The following is a 23885-nucleotide window of genomic DNA, read 5'->3' as shown; positions in this document are numbered from 1 at the left end:
GACTGCAATGTCGCTTACGTTCATGTGTATTTCACCAACTAAATCAGTTCACATCAAACCTCTGAAATACTCTTTAAACACTTAAAATATTCACCTGTAAAGCCATGCAAGTACTGTATTTACGTGATACATCTGGAGCTCATATTGTGCTCATATAACATCTATTCTGGTGTATTAATGCCTAAACCCCAATGTAATGGTACCTTGGAACTGTTTAGCTGCCAGGGATCCCTCAATGTGCAGCTGCTGTAGTGTGAATCTGAAAAAGCTTCTCTGTTCACTCTTTTACTAGTAGCCATATGCTCCTAACTGGCAAAATGTATTGCCCAAATTAATATCCCTGAGCTCCTAGTAGCACACCTCTATGCTACACCTAGTAGCACATCTCTAGCTTGCTTTAAATACAACTTATTATTGCCTTCCCCTACAATTCACTGGAAGATAAAAATTGTCTTAAAGTTCTTGTAGCATTTGCCAATTGTAACTAAAGCAGTAAATTTGAACAGAGCCAAGCCTCACTGACAAAAATGCGCATTTCTCTTTTAATACCGTTGTTCTGTGACTGTTATTAGCTGAAGGCATAGAGCTTTTTCAGCACACAGAGGAAGGCTTTGTGCTGTAACACCAAAGTGAGACTGATGGCCCATGAGAGATACCTTTGCACTTCTCCCAGCTTACCCTCATGAGAGACACACACATACACATAAATTCAAATGTGGGCATACAACATTTTTAATAGCTTCTACTTCACTTGCTTTTTACTTTTGTTAGGATTATTTTGTTTGGTTTTTTTCGACAGGACATTTTTCATTTGAAATATATAGCGGATTTTAGTTTATGAAAGCTTATTGAAAATTTAGTGCAATACAGTATTTTGGTACCTCCATTCCCAACAGTTCTCTAATATTCTCAAACAGTCAGCAGGATGTCTGGCTGTCTGCAATATGAATGGCTGAACATTTCTTGTAAAGAATGGAATGCACTACGTTGCTGGAATTGCATAAAAAAAGTCTTTAGTGATATGGAAAAAGGCTCTGGGACCTTGGATGTCAGTTCTAGGAGAGATGAATTTATAGGTAGAGCAATCTCTCTCCTAGAACTGACATCCGAGGTCCCAGAGGCTTTCTCCATAATACTGAGGATTTTCTTTTTTTCATGCATTTCCAACAATATAATGTATGGGGTCTGTAGTATTTTGAACAATTTCACACTCATAGCATTAATGACAAACTTGGGCTTAGAAACTGGCCACCCTCACCCCCCATATTACTGAATAGCTTCTGGTTTTACCAGTACTTTGCTTAAGAAAGTGGGAAGAAGATCTTTGCAATGAAGGGCAAAGGAGGTCAGAGTTCAAAATAAAATGGTCACATTTGCTCTTTATTGAAATCTCTTCTATGTGTTCAGAATGGGTAAATGAGGCAGTCTTGAAAACTAACCTACGAAGTCTCCATACATCTAAATTGAACCTTTTTTTTTTTCCCCCCAGTACATCACCATTTTTATGCCTACTTTCCATTCCACTTATTACAGTAGCTCTTTTATCATTACCTACACTTCTCAAAGAAATTGTCCAAGCCTGCACCTTTTTCCTTAGAAAATACTGTGAGTTTGCTGAGTCCCCGTTCTTAAACATAACAGTCAGTGTGAGCCTACAGGACCTTGCCATTGATTTGAATGGAAACTTGGCTCGGTCTCACTGATTTGCAGTAACATTTCTATCTCAGACCAGCCAATGCTGACTGTTTCAATTAAACGAAGAGGAAAGTCCACAACAATCTCTTCTCTTTCCTCCACAGGTATTATGGAACTCTAATATGCAGGGCCTTATATATTTTTCATTGCAGAAGTACATCCCTTAAGGAAGTTTATTATTAGACATTTAGATTCTGAACACATTTGGAGTCGGAAAGGTAAAAGTTAATTTTATGCAGAAATTCTCAGAATTTGCAAGTCTAGCCAAGGATCTCAGTTCTTATAAAATCCTTAACTATTAAAAAGCACTGATGTTGTAATGTCCTTCTTCAGGTGCATAACTCTAAAAGGTACATATTTCAGTATTATAGCAGAATAATAAAACAGGTGACTCCACAGATTATTTAGAGAAGCAACCCTGAGTGAAATTTCATTAGAAATCAGAGTTTAAATCATATAAAAGCATTTGAACTCAATTAGTATAAACAGCAATACATAGGCATCTTACATGTTTCAGATTAATTAAAAAAATTAAAATATTGGCACTGATTTTCCATACACAAACTGCTGTTTTTAAAGGTGGTTTGTTGGTGGAAAAAATAATGTCAAAAACCTCTGCCTGCCATTTGAAGGAAATAATTAGCTAGTAAAAAGCTGAGAACAATGACGTGGTAAGAAGAGGCCACCTTCCACAGTTTAATCAGCCTGTTTCTTTCTTTTCTTTGGGTTTTTCTGCCAAGGAAATTATGTTTATAATATGCAATGTATTGTATAGTCACATCAGCCACTGGTTCGGATGAATACAGAGACATTAAAACATCACATGTGGATACATAACTCTGTAATATTAAAATATATTAAGATATTCTATTCATCATCATCATTCTGTGCAAATGAATATGTGAATCAATTATTTCAGATCAGTTGTCAAATGAGTGCAAAGAATAATTTCAGGTCATCGCTAAACAGTGCTGCAAGTGTTAGTTGAAGTGATATTTTTCTCAGGGAAGTCACTAAAAGTAAAATTTTGTTCCAGGTACAGAAGCATATTTTGCTAGGCTGAAAATAAAAGATTTTACTTCTTTTTTATTATTTTTAAAGCTTTTTGATGCTGTTCATACTGTTGTTATTTTATACTTACTTCATTGAAAACGAACAATTAAATTGTCAAAACATCTCGACTTTCTTAACACATAAGCTCTTTTTTTTGAAATTGTTCTGATAATTTTATATGATTTCAGAAATAATTTGAATCCTACCTTCCCCCCACCCCAATATACATTTATTTGGGAGAAAAAAAGTATTCAGTGAAAAAAACACCATTAAAGACTTTCTTTCTAGTAGCTGAAAGCTGGTCACGTCTGTCCCTAACAGAGTGGTAGACAGCAGTAAAACCTCCTTTATATACATAATGTTGCTGGAGTATCGGTGTAGTTTAAGTTCAAATGCTAAAGTCATCCTTCACATAATGCTTTTGAAGTCACTTCAACCATGATCAGGTTTTAGCTGTGGTGGTTACGGAGGCAGTTGTGCTTTGATCTCGCAGCTTTTCATTACTTGGAAGTTCACAGTGTTTAGTGTGCCTGTAGCGTGGTACGAGATAGAAAGTACCACTCTCCCACCCAGCACCCTCAAAAGTTTTGTCTCTTGTACCCGGGCAGGTCAATTAACTTCAAGGAGACTGGCGTAACTGAAAAGGGAAACCAGACTCGGAATCGCCTTGTTGCTCATCCCTGTCCTAGTTGTGGATATTTGTCTGTGTCCGTGAAACGCATCGCATAAAAACGTACAGCCTGCCAAACCCTGATCTATAGTGCCAGCTTAACGCAGCGCTTTGCGCTTCGTGTTCCTCCCCCCGATTCCTATTTAGGTGGCAATCCCTAGGCTTGGATTCAAGATAAGAAAGAGATTTTACTGGCAGCGATGCCCATTTTTCAGCAGACTCCATGAGTAATTGTGTGGGCAGCTTTCGAGTTGCCTGTGGGTCACCCTCATGATTAGACTGCTGATGAGAAATTTGAGCTACCTTCTCCCCTTGCATGTCATTTCCTTTTAATTCACTTTGATGCAGGGAATGTATTTTTTTTTAATCTAGCTATGAATAAAAATAAGCTCCTGTAAATCCAGTTACTGAAAGTGTACAGAAACAGGCCTGTTGTAAGACAGTACAGGAATACGTGTGTAACACTTACAAATATACAGGTTTTATGAAGCTTAAGATATCCCCTACTTTTGATGTTTCTCCCCACACTTTTATTTTGATGTGTACAGCAGAGGTAAAATGCACACACTTTTTCCTTTGATCATATGAAAGCACACATTTATTTTAGATGAATAGAATTAAAATTATTTTCTTTCTGAAAAGGCCTTGCATTATGGTGTAAAAGCTGTAATTTGGAAAGGTCACAATCCTATATTTGGAATCACTGAAATGTTATTGGATAAAGTGCATTTCTCATCCTTGAAGTTTCCATTTGTTGCTTTCAATAACAATATTTGCATTTCCATTCTGGTGGAAAAAGACTTATCTCTTTCAGTAAAACGGGCTGAGATAGGAAGCCAGATAATTGCTATGTGCTTGTACCTAACAAAGAGGGACAATAACGAAATGTAATCTTTTTGGACCAAAACTAAGATTATTTGTGAGGAATACTGTTGTCAGGAGGAGGATGCAGGATGATTTCTGTATTTGCTTTTGACACCATCAGTTTTCAGGGCAGAACACGGTGGTGGCTGTGAAAAGGAGAGGTCCCTGCCTGGAGCTCACAGGGGTTTCGAGCGAGCTTAGTAGCCCTTGACATGTGGTTTATAAATAGAAAACTTCTTTAAAAGAGTGTGCCAATGTCAGCACTGCTTTCTGTGGTGTCTTGTGGCGCTGCCGAGCATTCACAGCACCCATGGCAAGGTCCTGATGATCGGGAGCGCGGAGTCTCCGAGGGAAGGCATCTGTGAAGGCAGGGTAAGGATAGTATAGTTTCTGCTTAATTATGAAGAAAATTAAAAGCAAACAGTACATATTCACATTCTATTATAGAATGTATATACCTAGAGAGAAAGGCGCAAACTGTATAGCCTTGAGACAAACACAGTACCCATGAGGTGAGCGACAGTTTTGCGACTGGCTCCTGTTTGCCTGATTTCGTCCCTAATTACATCCTAAGTTCCAGAAGCACCTAAGAATGTAGAGGTCAGTGTTTCAGTTTTTCTCCTTGAGGTTTAAGGTCGTTGCCACCCCCTCTTGGGTGAGCAGAGTCTAGTGTTTCCAAATGACACAGCTTTTGGCAGAAATGTTAAAATCTCCTGCTTCCTGCATCAACGAGGAACCCTGACAGAGCAGTTGTTCCAGCTCTTTGCCGTCAGCTCAGACTCCCTTCACAGTTTTGAACCTCTGCTAGTAATCTGAATTCTAATTTATCTCCAGCTCCCATTATCCTTTAAGCTGTAAAAGTCGTCAAACTCTAGGACTTCTTTTCAGAGATCCCTTAAAGGTAGTTCCTCAAACATTTTTGTGTTGTCTCCTACACTCCCTTCTCACTACAGGGACAGTCCCAGTAATTCCTGCTTTCCAACTGACCCTCCTTTAGGAAAGTGTGCCTGCTCTCTACAGGTCCTCTCTCTACATGTACCATTCTGAGGGATGGATTAGCTTCCTTCTGCAGGTGATATTTTTTTTATATCTTGTTATATGATACCTGATCTCTCAGCCTGAAGCCTAGCCTGATACCTGACAACTGAATGATTAGACATAGTTGAGATTTGAACCCTTAAAGATCCAGTTTGTGCAATTCCTTCTGCGATTAATGTATTCATACAGCAAGGAAATATAAAATCTAAAGTGTTCTTGGTCTCAGTTTTTCTGGAATAGCAATTGGATGAAATCAGTAAGCAGCACTAAAAGCATGATCATTTTAGGTGACTGTTCTGTAATAACCCCAGCTGAGTGAACTGTATGCTTGTTATCTGTCTGGTGTGTGAATCTTCAATAGTGAGGTTGTTTTTGTATTGTTTCAGTACTTAAAAATGTAATATTTTATTCATAGGATATCTGCAATCTGGCAATTGCTCAGGACAGGAGGAACTATTGTTTTATAAGCTTTACAACATTGCCCAACATATGTTTGAAAATCAAGAAGGGAAAACATATGTCGAGGGATTCTGCATTGCAAAAAGTCATATGAAAGGGAAAAGATTACAAGGAGACAGAATGAGAAAGTGTATTAAAAGAAAAGGAATCCCATGAATATTCAGTCAATAACTCTTGTCACTACTGATGTGCACTAAGAGCTTCTGAGTACTGAGCAGTACGGGTTAGGTGAGAAAAAGGCAGACCATACATCTCTACACCCTTGGAATACTTGGGCATAAAGAGAATACATTAAAGCTTAAGAGGACATTGTCAAATACATAGCACGTTGGGATCCATGCTCGCCTTCAACTTCTTTTGCACAGCATGGGCATAATCTTACTATGGATCTGAAAATATAATCAAATAGCATTTAATTTTTTCAAAGCAGGCTTTAATACTTGCTTTAAAACTCTTTAGCAGCTCCTAACAAGGGCACCAAAGGTCAAAAATATATGGCAATGTCCACTTAATAGAGTGAAGATTAAATCGTAGCAGGCCTGGCTATCTGTGTCTTAGTCCCTCTGCTAAGTTCCTGCATTTAAACGTAAGCAGAATTTAATGGGATCTCTTATTTTCCTATTTAAAAAAAAACCCAAAAAACAAAAAAAAACATAACACAGGGTTACATTTACTTTCAGTAATATTGTTATGTCTTGCAATGTGTCTGTAAAATCGTACGTTACAGCTATTATACTGAATAAATTTTATCTGGCCTAGACAATTAAGTTATTTTAAAAACATTGTTCTTCATACATAAAAATAGAGTGTTAGCTATTTAATGAACCATGTGAGGATGTGAAATTTCTGCTTCTCTAACAATAATGCCTTGCAATTGCCTATCGAAAGACAGGGAAAAGAGAGTCAAGAGAAAAGGTTAGTGCCTTTGACTGAAATATTCCTAAGAGTAGATACTTCTAAATTTAACTGAGAAGGAAAATAAAATTAAAAAATCAGCTGGAGGAGAGACAAAGCACATACAAGATATGACTATGAAATCACAAGTTTTTTACTGATGTCTCTGAATACTGGGGAATAAAAGTGCCTACAATATACTCCAGTACCACAATGTAAACACCAGTTTAGGAAGAGCGCAAGTTAACACCATACAATTATTTCATCTTTTGAAAGGCATCTATAGTAAACATTCACTGAACTCTATTCTTGGGCTTATCATTTCTGCCCTCACCAATACTTTAACTGAAGGTGTTCCATCTTGTTTCAACATACAAGAGTCTGGTGGGGGCAGTAGGTCCACACACATACATGTTTTATATCATCTTTTTACCTAAAGCAACATGCGAGTGTATTATACAATAAACATAAACCATTAGGTGTCTCATAATAGGATAAAGTAAAATAAGCATCTAAATATAAATTTCAAATGAAAAAAAACTTTTTTTTTTCTCTTTCTGTGATAAACCACTGAAAATGGGGAATGACTCAGTATATATTCTGAAAAATTTCACAGTGTAATTTTGGATTTATGCAATATATCTAAAAATTTAATCTGGTGTTAAAGCCTTTGTAAAAGCCTTAAATAGAATCTGTTTGTCCTATGTAGCAATAGACTAAAAATTTGTAGTAAAATACCTGTTACTCTTTTTTTCAGAACAAGGTAAATATTCGACGTGGTAGAATTTATTATGTAAACACAAGCACACATATTAAACGCCACTTGATCTGAAATACACAAGTAATATACAACAACACTTGTTTCTGTCCTCTGTTATTTGCTGTAGCTTAGGCTGAGCAAAATCTTTAATGTAGTATGCCTAGAAATAAATAAAAGCATGTGTTCCGTAACCCAAAGTTATCAATCATATAAAGTTACAAAGCAAATAGGAAAAAAAGAACCCCATGAACTCAGTAAAGAATAAAAATATTACATCAATTATATGTCCATTTTTAACAACTTTGTATTTCTGTAGACATTGAAAAGTGGAGTTAACATGCTTAATTTATAATACCTGCCAGGATATCAATACTGGTAAGATGCTGGTACTGAAGAGATGATGATTATAAATGTATGAAATTCAGTACTAAATACAATACCAAAAATGATTAATCCCTAATTTTGCTATCACCTGCTACGCTCTGTAAAGCCTCTGGCTTTCTAAACCCATTTGGCAGAGCTGTGTTTCTTTCTACTCTATTGCTGCTAAAAGAATGAGCTGGGGAAAGCTTCCCTTTCTGTCCCTAGAGCTGTTTTCTTTTTCATGTTCAAAGCAACAGATCAGAGCGTAATTGTGCTTAGAGTAGTAGTGGGGTCTGTGCTGGGCTATCTCCTCTTGTATCCCAAAAGCTGGCAGGAAAAGGAAAGGGAATTTCGGCGCCAATAGTGCCAAGAGATGAGGCAGCCTCCATCACAGGCTGGAGGCCTCCAGCAAGAACTCCAGCTTCCCTATGAGATCAGATAACCTGCAGAGAAGGAGGTAGCCGGGAAATACAGACCTCCAGTTATACTCATTTCTTATCCAAAATTTTTAATAGTATCACAATATTTGTTAGTACCGAGATAGTTATTCTGATTTCAATAATGTGCAAGATTCAAATGGTATTGCCCATCACTTACATGTATATTTTTGCTTTGTCAACTAAAAAGTGTACTTACTAATGTCCAGATAAGGTATACTTATGTATGTTAATTAGTACATGTTTATGCCTTTATCTTTTGTTCCACTCCCCTAGCTGCAACAATAGTTGCAGACTCAATGTGTACAAACTATTAGAACACATGAAGATATTACCTATAATAGTTACCAGCAATTTCTCAAATACATTCTTGCCTGACTCACCTGTATGACATCACATAGCAGGACATCAGTAATACCTCTGGCTTGAATCCTTAGAGTTGCATCGCTTTTGTACTTGTCAAATCATCACACCAAACCTCAGCTAACTGTTGAAGAAGGTACCACTCAAAATGAAGTAACCAGGTTCCCACACAGAGTCTGTTGGGCACAGACTACTGGAGTCAGGAGTGAAATATGGATAAAAGGATTGTGTTTACACACACGCTTGTATATAAAAAGCCAAAGAGAGAAGCGTGTACCTGATTGCACATATGTCTCTTCCACACGAAGGATCCTGCAGTATGACCCCTGTCTTGGAACTAGTGCATAAGCCCAGTCAATTGTACAGTTATATTGTCTTGGAGATGAGTAGACAAAGAATGAAGCCACAACAGTTAAACAGGCTTTTTACTTGTTTCTGTTGTTGCTGCTCACTGCAGCACCAGCAATTATACAGTGCTGATCAATTCCAGCCACTGAGCGCAGCAAACCTCTCTCCGTCTTCTCGGCTCTGACTGATTACTGAACACAGGAAAACAACTCACCCGTGTGAATAGGGAGCCGGTTGTTTAGAGCCCAAGCAAAGAAATGTGGAGGACAAACAGAGAAGACTTAAACACATCTTCACTCTGAATTTAGAAGTAATGGTACAAGTCAAAAGAAAGCGCTCTCAGAAAACTTCTTGCTGGAAGGAACCTATTTCAAATGTTTGGGGTTTTATGCAGTTTTCCTTTAACTCAAATTGTTTACTCAGACTCCCGTGAATCCTCTAACTATCCTGCAGAAATTTCAGAAGTATGCTACTTCAGACAAAAATGAAACCTGTAAACCACATATCTCTTTTAAAGGGAACAGAGAAATAAGTTGAAAACAGGATATTTCACACGTGCTCTACAAATGTATAGCACAAATGCTGGGGAACTGACGCTTTCTGAAAAATTTACAACTTGCTCTGGGCATTAGTGTTAGGTCTGACACTTCCCTGAAGCATCATTACCCTGTGAACGTGAACTGTGGTCAGCCAAGAAATCCCCAAATGACAAGTGGTTGGCCTGGAATTGGCTACCCTGGTTAGCATCAAGCTGGTTACAGGTGAAAAAGAAAAGGTGCTATCAGGGAGCCCCATGACAAAAAAGTCACAAGTGATGAAGATGAATGAATGTAACTCAATATACTAAACTGTATCCTCAGGAAAACTGGATAAATAAGACAGAAGATGCATCTAAAAAGAGCAAGAGGGAAAAAAAAATATTTATCATGGAGTTAAAACTGTTGCATGTCGTTGGTCTTACCAAGAAGGTGTGGTACTCGTTGGAGTAGAAGAGGACTTGAGGAAGCATGTGATGATGTCTTCAGGGGAAACAGAAGCTCTTGACAGAATGCAGAAAAGAACCGAAAGTACCCAACAGACCTATGCTTCATGCCTCTGGGGAAATTTTTTCTTACCTTTGGGAAGAGGATAAAAGAAAATCTAGATGGGTTCATTGTTTTAGGAGTCATAGAATGAGCAGAAGGATACATAGAGTACATAAACCCAGCAATCATTGTAGACAAAAGTAAACAAAATATTTTGTACAGAACCCCAAAGAATTTATATGCCTGCATACAAACATATATATATTTACACACACATACATATGAAAAGCAAGATTTCTGCTACCTTCAAGGATGGAAAACAGAAAAGATGTAGAGGCCAACTATCCTCCTAATCTTCTTACATGCGCACAACTAGCACTTACAGTGAATGCCTTAAGGAACAAAATCTGAAATTCTCCAGGTACTAGGAGATGTGCTGCCCTTCCACCTAATAATGGCCTTTTTCTAGCTTAGACAATCATGCAGGGCCGCCACTGCAGACCCTGCCACAAAAGCCTTGCCACCTAAACTCAATAAAGATATTTGTGTGTGTATTGCATGGGCAGGGGCAATTTATATACATGCAGCAACATGCTAATTCATGCAGAGCTGGCTTATTGAATGATGAATGGCTTGTATCATTGAGAACCTGATCCTTTCTATCTATTACACAGTTATAAGAAGTTTTATTTCCTAAAAGTCCATTTCCAGGAGGTCATACATGGTACTGTATTACTAGAGATAACTAATATAGAAACAGAAAACAAATCATCCATGCCTCATCTCAACTTGAGGAAAAAATTATGTGGTTAGAGTAAAACAGTTTTTTTGTGGAGGTTTATCTCCCATTAGTATATTTTATGAATGTAAATTTGAACACTAATTCCCAAAGCAGAAAATTCCCAAAGAAACATAAAAATTCATCAGAGCCCTCAGATACAAAGCAGAAGGTATAAAATCCTGATAAATAAACATCATAAATAAAGTGAAATGAAAATGATAAAAATGAGTCAAGGGAGCTTCAGATGATTTATGCCAGCTGACGGTCTTGTTCATATAATTGAAGCATTCACAGTTAGACCTAAGTATATTTTTCTCAGGTGGTATTCAAGCTGTTTTTCCTCAAAATCTCTCAACTGCAACATGTTGCCTCCAACCACGATTCTACAGGCACTTTCACCTGAGGATGGCCTTTGCAAAGATATATATTCATACCTGGCAAGCAACCCCAGGTCCTTTCAGAAAGATCCTTAGCTTCTGTTTAAATGTCAAAAGAAGCCTACAAAGCCAAACTGTTGCCAAACCCAGACTGTCTGTATGAATGTCACAGTGATGCATGCTACATACATACTGTTTGCGTACTTTTTATGCGTGTCAAATTCTGTCAGATTCACCTTAAAGAAATGTTGTATTTTAGAAGCAGCTACCTGCGGCCTACAGTAAAATAATATTTATGCTCTGCATGGGTCAGTAGTTACCGGAGTTTGCCACCATCAGGATGAATAAAGGCACTTTGCACATCTCAGTTTCTCAGATTTTAACACATTCCAGTGTCTGCTATCACAAAATGGCCTCATTAATCATATTTCAGCCACATTTATCAAAATTACTATTTGCCTTACTTTTACAGACAGTTAACATGGTGCTTTGTTTCTTGATTTTTGGTGCGCCTTTGGTATAACAGTAGATTTTTTTGTCATGGAAAGATCTCTTGGCTAGTTAACCTCAGATTTCTAAAGATCAAATTATTATATCCAGTGTCATTGGAGGACTCGTTATGCCTCTAAGTATCACATACAAGGTTATAAAAATTGATATATTTCATTCTGTGTCACCAAATTTCCAGACCGAAACCCATGAATGTAACATATAAGTCCAAATCTAATAGTTCTATGTCTACATGGAGCCCAATGGAACCAGAGTTCCTCAGGGACAAGAAGAGTGTGGGTTGGTGCCCATTTATAATCATATCACTCTCATGATAATTCGACACAGTGAAATAAAAAAATTATCATAGCCCTGTCTCTCTACTCGAGAGATATTTTTTGGATGTGTGTGCCTTTGGCTTCTCCTCCTCTGTTGGGGTTTGTAAATTACTGTTTTAATTTACAACTCAACTTCAGCTGGCATCAACAGAAAGATTAGTCTTCAGTCAGGGACATTTTAACTCTTTTTTTTTCATTCATTCAGGTTCTTCCAAATTCGGGAAAACAGACTGACTTCAGGGTCAATATTTGACATGCTTCATTTCCAGTTGTACTTTCTCCTTTATTCTGCATATATTATTTCTGGAAATGCTGACTCATTGGCACTCAACTAACTACTGACAGAACTAAAAAATTCACTTTACAAGATTTTTTTCATAGCTACAACCACTGAAATAACTGTTCATTTACTGCGATTAGGTTAGACCTAAAACTTGGGGACCATTAATACTCCACAGAATAGTTACAATTAAAAGGATTTTTATCTTCTGTATGAAATACATGTTCGTGGCATCCACTGCCAACATTATGGAAAGATACCTTTAACATACGAAAATTGTATGAAAATGCAAACTCAGTACAAAGCTTACAGCCTGTTACTAGCACTGGCAATACCATGTTACGGGGCTGCACAGTTTTGCTTCCTCACAGTCCGGAGATCAGGAACATGGAGTCCAGACAGACAGAACACGTCTTTCAGTCCACATCACACAATAAGAGCCATTTGGGTATGCACTCTGGAAAGACTTCTGTCTGTGTAATCAACTATTCATGACTTTCCAACCTAGGGACTCTCAAAGCATTGGTTTGTGATAGACAAAGAATTCCTGAAATCCCCTGGATGTTGTCTTTGTCTCCTGTGTCGTCATGCCTTATAAACTTCTGCGTGCCCTGTGAATGCTGTATTCCCTGCTGCACTGTGGCCTTTGGAAAACAGATCTGCATGGATGGGTGCAGACAAACACAAATTCCTCTACTTGTACCGAAGTAGAGGAATATGAATCAGCGCCCACTGATTCAAAGCTTTGTGCCTTCATCAGAATAGTGCTTTACTTAAGGTAAGAAAATCAGAATATATTCATCCCAAAGAATCCCAAAGAACCTCACTAAAGAGATGTAAGTTTCTCATACTAGAGCTGAATGACATGCCTTTATCAGAGAGCTCATCTCTTTTTACCTATCCATGTAGACAGACATGGGTCTGTAGGCACATAGGACTAAGATTTCTGTCAAATTACCTCTCAAAGTGAGTTGCTGAAGGACCATCACCACATCTGGGCAGTAGATAGAATAATTGGGGACTTTTAAATCACTATGTCATTCCAGTAGATCTTGCAAAAGCCCCACGTTTTCATCAAGCTGCCTGCCAAAATACAAATAACTGCAGTCCTAGACTTTGGACATTCACAACATCAACAACTACTGTCTTCGAGATTCTCAGTGGCTCAAATATTAAAATACTACTGCTAATTGCCAGTAAGGAGTCAGTTACTGATTCCCTTCCCCGTTTTTTTCAATATTTTTCTTCTCAAATAGTGCTGCTGGATGATTTAAAATGTTGGACAAGAAAGTACATGGCTTGTAGGAATTTGTAAAACACCTTCCTACTTGCTAAGAACATCTATGAGAAAAAAGGTTTTACCAGCAGAATTATAACACAGCCAGCAAGAGCTGGAAGAGGGATTGTAGTCTATAATATGGTGAAGAACTTTATATGGGAGTTGATACCATCACTTGAATTGAATTGGGAATTTGTATTTGCAAAATTTTTTGTCAGTCATTAAGCCTTCTGAAAATAAGCACTGATTATTAGCTTAGAAAAGAGTTGCACAAGTAGAAATAATGCAATATCCTATAGAATGTCTAAGAACTCAGTAGAAATTCAGTGTTACAATATAAAGTGATTATTTTTTTTTTGTCTAGAACTGAACTTTATAATAAACTGTCATTACTTTGTCACAGGACTGTAAGAAATTGACACACATAAGAGGACCTGTTTAACTTTTCATAAGTAATTTTTTAATAGATTTAAAAGTAAATTAAAGTATAACCACTTTTTTCTCTTTAAATAAGTGCTACAACATGACATTTTCATCTGGTTTGGTCAGGTCACGTCAAATTATGTCACATCACAGAATATGTTTAACCTAATACAATGCGATATAAGTTCAATGTCTGCATCAAAAATTTAAAGGAATAATTTAAAACAAAATTTAAAAGAAGTGGAAGAAAGTAAGAAATATAACACTTGGATCTGCTTATTTCCAAACATATCTCTGCTTTCTTGTAATAGACAGATGCCTCTATGTTCTCAGAGCCACTAGCAAGTACTTCATCCCCAGCTAGTTACAAATAATATATATTAAAAAAAAGAACGATTTCATTGAAATGCCACTTACTTTTTTCTTGTAATGGGTCTTGACAAGAAAATGTTCATGCTGTGTGACTTTGAAAATGCCCTTTTCTGGCAGGCAGCCTTCCTGCCAGTGCTACTCTTTGCTGGCTTTAAACAACAGGAACAGGGGCCAATTTAAAGTCCAGGAATCAACCAATTTGAGATGCACAGGCTCCCCATGAAGCAATTATTCCCTTGGATGGACATACTGTCTTCATTATTCCATAAATTTTGCAGAACTTAAATATTCAACCACTGATGTACATTCTTTGCGCTGTCGGTAACATATGTGGTGTGATTGTCCAAAAAAGAAAGCACATTTCTGTCTCAGAATGCATAGTGTGATATACCAGCCCACAGGGATGGGAGTGGAGAAAACTTACATATATACTAGGATTAAATTATGTCCTGTGGAGATGAGCTGGACAGGTTTAAAAGAAAGAAAGAGAAGTTTTCAATAGTCTTTGAATAGGATAGTCTAAAGATGTGAGTATATACTTTATTCATCTCTTGTTCAAAATATGGAGATTCATTCTCTGCTTCCTTTGAAGCATTTTTGTATTTCCTACCCTCCCCACTAGCTGATAACTTATTTTTGTTCGAATTATTGGGTAACTTCAGTACTTCTCTCCCAAGCAGTTTGCTTAAGTGAGCTAGCAATTCTTGTTCTCTTTCAAATAGACTAACTAACTGTTTTTTATTTTAACAATGGGGGAGGAATAGAAGACCAGGAAAAAAAGAAAGGAAAAGAAAAATAAAGCTAACCTCTTATGTTTTATAAAGTCTATGGAATTATTCTCTGAAATTCATCTGGAATAAAGAAAAAATATTTTTAGTGGTTTTTTATTGTAAATTTGTTCTACTGACGACAGTCAATGTGTTTTTTTTTTTCCTTGGGTTTCTCCTAGTAATACACACTCATCTTATAAAGTGAGGATCTTTCAACTGATACCTCAAATTCCTGAAATTCTGGACCCCCCCCCCCAAATAAAGGTCAGTGCTAAAACCAAAAGACTTAATTAAGATCATGATGTTCTGTCTTTAATATTTATTTAGAACGTAAACTTTCATGGGCTAAAACTGTAGCAATGGGAGTGTTTAAATAGGAACAAAGTCAACCCCCTAAAATTTAAGCCTTGTATGTATTAACTAAATTTGTGTCTGAACCTGTTTTGGAATCTAGCCTTGTCTTCCATCCACTATGCTTCCTCAAGGGCATGGATTTAAACTGACCTACAGAGGTAGAGTAGTATGGCACGGGTAGTATGGCATCCACCACAACGTCCTAAGTCCAGCTCTTCCGAAAGACTGCAAGAAACCTTTGAATTCCATCCACTTCCCTTCAAGAAAATATATGGAAACTTTCAGGAACCTGTGGACCCTCTCTTCTTCTTACAGAGTACAAATTACTCAAATTTTAATGTACTGTTGGGATTATACTTTAATCTACTTTTTCAGGTATAGACATAGGATGGACACTTGAGGCTAAGTCAAACAGGGAATGCAAATGTGTGTTTCAATATAAAAATATTTTTGTTGGACAAAAGGCACAATTTCCAGTGACTACCATGCTAGACCCTACAGACACTTTAGTTAAACAGAAGGAGAGAAAGAGAAACAGACATGCAGACAGACGATCTGATAAGTCTGCCAACTGCTTCCTCACTTCTTTTAATAACACCTAAAAGTAACAATCTGCTGTCTAGCTAACAGTATCCAATTTCATTCTGTCATTTTCTCTATGGGTGTGTTGTATAATATTAAAATAATTAGATGTAAATCTGTGGTCTTGATGATCTGTGTTTGATTAAAAAAAAAAGCATTTTGTGGTGCTGGCAGGCTCAAGATAGCTCCTACTAAATCATTTATGGAATCAGAGACCACAGAGCTGTATTACTGAAGCAGTACAAATAAACTAGCTTTACAGAGAAAGTTTGAGTCCCGTTATATTGGTTCAGCACATTGTTACATTATATTAGTTCTGATATCACTGAATCACAGAATGGTTGAGGTTGGAAGGGACCTCTGGAGGTCATCTGCTCTGACCACCCTGCTCAAGCAGGGCTACCTCGAGCAGGCTGCCAAGGACTTTGTCCAGATGGCTTTTGAGTATCTCCAAGGAGGGAGACTCCACAACCTCCCCAGGAACCTGTGCCAGTGCTCAGTCACCCCGACCTCGGTTACTTTTTTACAGTGAAAAAATATTTCCTGACGTTCAGATGGAGCCTCCTGTATTTCAGTGCGTGCCCATTGCCTCTGGTCCTGTCACTGGGCACCACTGAAAGGAGCCTGGCTCCATCCTCTTCACGCGGTCCCTTCAAGTATTTATGCACATTGATAAGGTTCCCCTGAGCTTCTCCAGGCTGAACAGTCCCAGCTGTCTCGGCCTTTCCTCTTGTAAGAGATGCTTCAGTCCCTTCATCACCTTTGTTGCCCTTTGCTGGACTCTCTCCGTGCTTCTCTTGGACTGGGGAGCCCAGAACTGGACACACAACTCCAGGTGTGGCTTCTGCAATGCTGAGTAGAGGAGAATATGCACAGACAACGTTATGTGAAAATGTTTTGGACAAAGCAATGGACTTGAAGCTTGTGTGGCAACTTCAACAGTTCAATAACTTCTGTTACATAGCATAACTGTGCTCTAATTTCCTTGGCAGCTTTTATCATTGCCACACAGTTGTTTTTAGCCCTAGCAAGTGTATCTAGACTGTCAAACCATGTAATTCTCCAGTTTATTCTCACATGCTTAAACTTGGACTTGTTACTGTATAACTATTAATTTTTCCCCGACTGACTTTTGGAGTGAACCATCCAGTTGCCTCTCCAGACAAGATCCAGGTGAATTTATGGGGTTCAGCACAACCCATTTTCACATTCAGAACAGCTTCTAAAACATGATAAATGGGTTGCTCCACATTCGCCTCTCTCTGCTCTACAGAATCCTTCAGCAGTATCTCTGAGAGCTTTGAAATCTCAAAGATGCCTACGTCTTACACCTTCAGGCATGAATTGCATACCCTAGCTTCATTAAAACACCAGTCTGGAGGGATAGAGTACATCCTTGCATTATTTCAAGCACTTGGAACCAAGATAAAACTCCCGTGTGGGTGCCATTATGCATCTGTGTGTTCCTGTATCCATGCACATGCATCCAGTAAACCACTTAATGATCTCCTGGATAATTTCACCTAAGCTAAATGTTGAAGGGTTAAGCTATGGAATTAATATGTTGCTCATGAAAATTGGCTCTCAGTTACGAGACAGAAGCTGTTAGATCTCCATTATGCCTCCATGAAGGTAAAGGTTGAAATCAGAGCTTTACTCAGAACCAAAGTAATCCACCCAGCAAGGTGAGACAGTAGGAATGCCCTCACTGTAGGACCATTTGGAAAAAAACCCAACCAAACACAAATGCCAAAACACCAAGGATTCAAACATGAAATGCATTAAATACATTGGTAAACAGCTTAAATAATTGTGCCGCTTATTGAATTCTCTAAAGGAAGAGAAGATGTCTCTTTATACATTGATCTCTTCCCGGTGGTCCCTACCACCAGAATACACATGCACAAGTTTTAATATTTGGCTTGTTCAAGGTTTCAAGGGTTTCAGGAAGGCTGAGGTAAATAAAATCTAGCTGTTCAGAAGCTGGCAATTTGTGTTAACTGGGTATCTAAATTTCATCTATAGTCAGTAGAGAGAGCCACCAACTAGAGAATGAATAATCTAAAATAGGTGTGAAAATTCTGTCATTTGCAACACTTTCTAGAGGTTCTTATTTTGTGTACAAGGACGTTTCATAAATTGCTGAGATGCTTAATTTTTAGATGTTTGAAAGATTTTAAGATGGTGATAAAAGTTAAGTAACAATCATCCTTACTTGCTGCTTGGATCTATCTTCCTTGCTACAAGTATCTGTACATAGAAAGACAGAACTGGGAGAGGTCTCAAAGACTAGAGTGTCCCTTCCTTTTTTCAAATCACCATATGCTGGAATTTGTTTTGTTAGCAAGCTCTGAGCAACCCGAAGTAATTTAATGTATTTCATTACTTTAGGATCTGATCAAAAGCCCAAAGAAGTCAATGGAAGGTATCCTATCAATTCAATGGGCTTTAAATCCTATTAATATTTCTTCTATAGTCCTCATGGCTTATTCTCTTGTTTGGGATACCAAAGACTGGAAAACATTTGTTATCTAAAATTACTATTTCAGTTCCTCTCCAGCAAATAACTTGAAAAATGATAAAATTTATGGGTTGGGTTTCTTTTTTTTTTAGATCTTCTTTTTAAGATGATCATAATGCACCCACATTGACAGTGATAAAACGGAATGGAATACTTTCTTTGCTATGATAAATAGTTAGGGACTCAAAACCAACCTTTTAGATCAGAAATTTTTCACTGACACTGGAAAATTTACTGATTTACTGATTAAAAGCATTATAAACTATCCATGTGTACTTTAAGAGGATAAAGGTCTGGCTCGTGTGCTGTAGTTAAGATATTGTTATATCTGCTTAAAAATCTTTTTCATTAAAAATCATCTTCCATTATCCACTGGGTTTTTTTTTCACATTTGAACCAACCATTTTTTAAATAAGCTAGTATTTTCATTATTGAAACAGACTCAAAGTTACAGAGGAGAAATATGTTTGGACTCCATTATTTCTCCACATAAATTTGGAAGAGAAAATCCAAGGCATTGTGGCTTGATTTGAAACTCGGATGTTCATCTGATAAAATGTTCATAGCACTCCTGCTAAAATCAAGTTATACTGGTGAGCCTAGTGGCAGATCTGTCTTTAATGTTATATTTCCCAAGCTATTGGTAGTACAGCACTTTTTTAATAGATAAAAAGGTGAATTGCTTTGCTTTGTTAAGTTTTTATTCATAAAAGTCTGTTAAGGTTGAGGAAGGCTTTCATCTTTCTTAAAGAAAGTGAATATGAATCATGGATTATAAGATTAAAATACAGTGAGAAAAAGTTGATAGTTTCTCTGAGCAAAAAGAAAATACAGTATGAAAAAAGATAAAATATTCCAAAATGCCTCAATGACTTAGGAACCTTAGGAATGACTTAGGAAGTCAGTGCCTAAATGTATGTAATTATCTTGGATTCTATACATCTGGAATACAAGAAATCTCACTTTTTGCTGTTGGTCTCTTAATAGTCGTTCTGGATTCCCTGAATGGGATTCATCTCATCTTCCTTAAACATCTACATTGAATCTGAATTAATCAACCAGGACTCCCTTTATAGTTGGTAGAGAATAATAGGCACTCTCAGGGCGCAGTTCATCTGACCTACTTCAGATGCCTATTTTAGGATAAGAGGAATTGTGACCTAGAAGTGCCTGTTTCTCTCCTTTGACTACTAGGGAGCCTAAAGTGATTAGCTTAGGTGCAGGCATTCATGCTCTCAATGTGTACATTTAGCCAAATGAATTCCTCCTTTTTTCTGTGTGATTTATATCTTAGGGAATTTTACATACCAGAATACATATCCATACTTTATCTGCTTTTTCTTCATGAGAAATATGTAACAGTGCAAAAACATTTCATATGGTAGCACTTGTGTTAGTGCTTAAGCTTTCACCTTGTTACCAGAAATACACATAATTTGCAAAGGGACAAAATACAGCTATATACTTCCATATTTCTTCCAGTGAACAAAAACACTTAAAATAAAATGTAAGATATGGGACCTCAAAGACAACATGACATTATAAGTTAACATTAACACAAATAGACTAAGCACCCAGCTGCAGGTTTTCCTGGAGGGGATAATGAAGGATTAGCTCTTCTTTCACCCAACTCCCCATTATCTTTCTTAGCTCTGGTTCCCTAAAGTCACATACCAAAGGCTATATTAAGAGCAAATCCCATAAAAAATAGCAGCAGGGGAGAATGTACCTATCTCGTGGGGAGCTCTACTTTCCTATTTTTCACTCGTCAAGTGATGTGACAGTTGTGGTCTCCTCTCGCCCTGACCGCCCCAGCAGGAGAGGGCACTTGTGATTCCTTCCCTGCAGGCTCCAGCTGCCCCCAGCACACTCTGGAAGAAAAAGCCAGAACAGGGAGGTGAACACGGTTTTAGTGAAGAATTCAAAGTAACTAGGTACTTTTTCTTGTGTCTTTCCCCAAACACATACCAATGTTTATCTCCTACTTTTCACTGTTCCACCCCGTGTTTTAAAACTATTTGCATGTAACGTTAGAGAAATAAGCCACAGAAGCAGACACTGCAATGAACTTCCGAAGCAGGATGCGCTACCTGTGTCAAGCAGTATGTTTTCTCACTTAATTTGGCAGCTTTTACAACTGACTAACTATCCTGAGGAAGAAGATCTCTGACAGGACTTTGTGTGGGGGGTTTTAAAGTTACAAAACACCACTACTTAGTCAATACCTAAGTTCAAAGTAAGCTATCAATTAAAAAAAGTGAGCAGGCCTAGAAGACTTGCATAATTCCGGAAGGTTATGTTAAAGATTTCAAACAATTATAACCTGCTCTTCTGAGCCTTTCGTTTTCAAATATTTTTTTTTTTTTTAATCGTTGCTATCTAATTTTCATGTGTCTTTCTCTACTCATTTCCAGTTTCTTTCCCTGTGCTCAGTTCCACCTGCTTGCTGGAAGGACATGCTTAGGCTTGTCTGTGTTACTCTCATGGCTTACTGAGTCTTGGTTATATATTGAATGAGATCTGGGCACAGAACAATCTTTTCCACCCTGCCCTGGTTTCCATGGAAAGGAAAGCACGGTATGTGAGCTGAGTGGGAGCCACTGCCCTCCCCAAGAGTTCACTCTACAACTCAGAATTTCCTATTCCAGCAATATATGTGACCAGCTAACAAACAGAACAAGCAGAGAACAGTCTGTACTTCCTTCCAAGAAAAATCTTTTTTTTGGCAATTTCCTCTTTATTCATTGCTTGCAGCTAATGCTTAGACCCTTCAGGCCATGTAGCTGTGATATGAATCGGTACTTAATTTTTGTTTGAAAGAACTCGTTATACCCAATCTTTATTTGTTGGGGAAAGGTAAATATTGCAGCTTTTTTTGAGGACAACTAGATAATCGTGTTGCTTTGTTATCTGCCCCTGGAATGAAATAGAATAAGCGTTTATGTGCTTTCTTCTTTTCTAATACAACTATATTTGTTGAAATACGTTATACTATTTTAATCATGAATAAAAATAGCATAATTCAAAATTCTTTGTTATTCATAATAGAATGTATGCACATGTATTGTTTCTATAAATTTTTCTGAGATCAGAGGTTTTATGTATAAAATGGCCAAAAGACTCTGTTAAAATTAAATAACCTAAATCTGAAGTTGAAGGTTTATTTTTCCTGAAATAATGAATAATAACCTGTAAATATAGTACAGGATTCTTCTATGTACTTATCGAATAATTACCTGCAGGTTTCAGGCAGAATACTAGCAGGACATGTTCCTCTGGAACTTCATCCTTAGGAGCCTTCCTTTGCTCAGCACTGATTCCGGGCATCCTTAAGGAAATATATCCATCTCCTCTTGGAAGCTTTGAGCTAGATTCCATATGAATGATCCCTTATTTTCCAGAAAATGCAGTAATCTTTATCTTCTCAAGACTATTAGTCCAGTGTTGATTCCAGTTCCAGTTAAAAAGAAAACTGCTTGTTTGAAAAGCAGAAGAAAAATGTTATCATTTGCTTGTAGTATACTTTAATATGTATTGCCTTGGGAAACAGCATTTTTGTGTATACAGTGGTTAAGTGTGTTTGAAATGAGCCTCTGTCATTTTTTTGCCTCCTGAGTTTGTGAGCCTCCTGCTCATTTTTGACCAATCTCAAAGATAAGCCTAAATAGCCACAAAAAAATTTAGAGCATTTCTTGGAGATGAGTTGGTAACCAAAATCTTCATTGAAAAGGCTTATCAAGCCTAGCCATTCAATTACATTAATCTTTAGGAAATTCTTTTAATGAGGTAATTATTGCTATTATAAACTAGGGAAAAAAAATCTGTGTGCAAAGTTGGAGACAATGTAATCAATAATGAAACCTGCATCCTGCCTCCTTTTTTAATCAGTGTTGAAACTCAAGGGAAAGAATAAAGCAGTATTAGTAACCATATATCAAATACACTGCTAAATATCATTATTCCTGGCCAACTCATGCTGCTGTTTTTCTATTTAGATATTTGTTCTATGACTAATTGGACAGCCAATTTAACGTCTTTATAAATGAGATAATTTAGGATGTCTTCTTACTGCTTAGAATCAATAAAAAGTAAAAACACTTTTCTTCTTTTAATTGAACTAATTTAATGCCTCACCATTTTACCTCAAATGCTAAATAAACAAAATATTTTAGGGGCAAACTTCCTATATTTTCCCTTTTTTTATAAATAAAGAATTATTAATTTGTGTATTACTTCTTAGATTTTTCCATTGTAGTTGTATTTTTTATTTCTTAACAGCTTCTTTAGAACTTCATCAGTCTTTAAAAAAAGATATTGCATTTTCCTCACTGAAAAGATGACATCCGGTTTCTGTACCATTGCATACACTTGTTCCATGCCAAATGCGTGACTTTGTGTCTGTCTTAATTAAATTTCAAGAGGTTCCTGTCAGTCCACTTTTCTGGCTTGTCCAGGTCCCTCTGAGTAACTCCTTGCCTGCTCCCCCAGATATGGTGTTATCTCTTTGGAGTACACTCATCCAGTCCTACACAGCATTAATAAAACCAGTTTGGCCCCATTATCAATCCCTGAGGGAAACCACTGTTAAGTGGCCACCAGGTGGACTTTGTAGCTGCTGATTACTACCCCTTAAGTCTGATTGCCAGTCGGCTCTTATTCATGCCACCGTGATAGAAGGCTATGAGGTTACTAAAGCACAATTTGTCCTTGGTAAATCCATGCTGACTGTTCCCAGTCACCTTCTTGCCCTTCCCATGCCTGAAAATGGCTTTAGAAATATTTGCTCCATCGCCTTCCCAGGGACTGAGGTAAGGCTAACTGGCCCATAGGTAGGTGGCTATGGTGTTTACCTATGTATTGGGTTTTCGTGACAAGGTTTTGGTAGTGGGGGGGCTGCAGGGCTGGCTTCTGTGAGAAGACACTGTTACAGAGGCACATTCCTCTATTAACACCATCCTGCCGACTACGCCAATTTAATGTTATGGAGGCACACACAATCAAATCCAACAGGTGTTAAAAATCAGATTTATTCTTCAGTAAAAAAGTTAGTTAGAGCTCTGATAACATTAGTGAACCACAGGCCCAATGATGTAAGGGAAATTAGTACTACACAGCCAACTTAAGAATTCTTAAGGTTTAGAAATGATGACTCAAAATGCACGTAACACTCACCTAAGAGATGAGGGCTCTCAACCTCAAGGACTTATCTAGGGTGGTGTCCTGAGCCAAGGGAAGAGTCCCCGACTGCAGACCCGCTGCTCTGAGGAGGACTGACTCAAAATGTCCTCCTGCAGGGCCCCATTTATACGCTAGTCACCAGATGCAATTGTGGGGCTTCTTGGAGGTGTCT

This window comes from Haliaeetus albicilla, chromosome 15 (assembly GCF_947461875.1).
Source record: "Haliaeetus albicilla chromosome 15, bHalAlb1.1, whole genome shotgun sequence".
Lineage (NCBI taxonomy): Eukaryota > Metazoa > Chordata > Aves > Accipitriformes > Accipitridae > Haliaeetus > Haliaeetus albicilla.
This window is presented reverse-complemented; position numbering follows the sequence as displayed.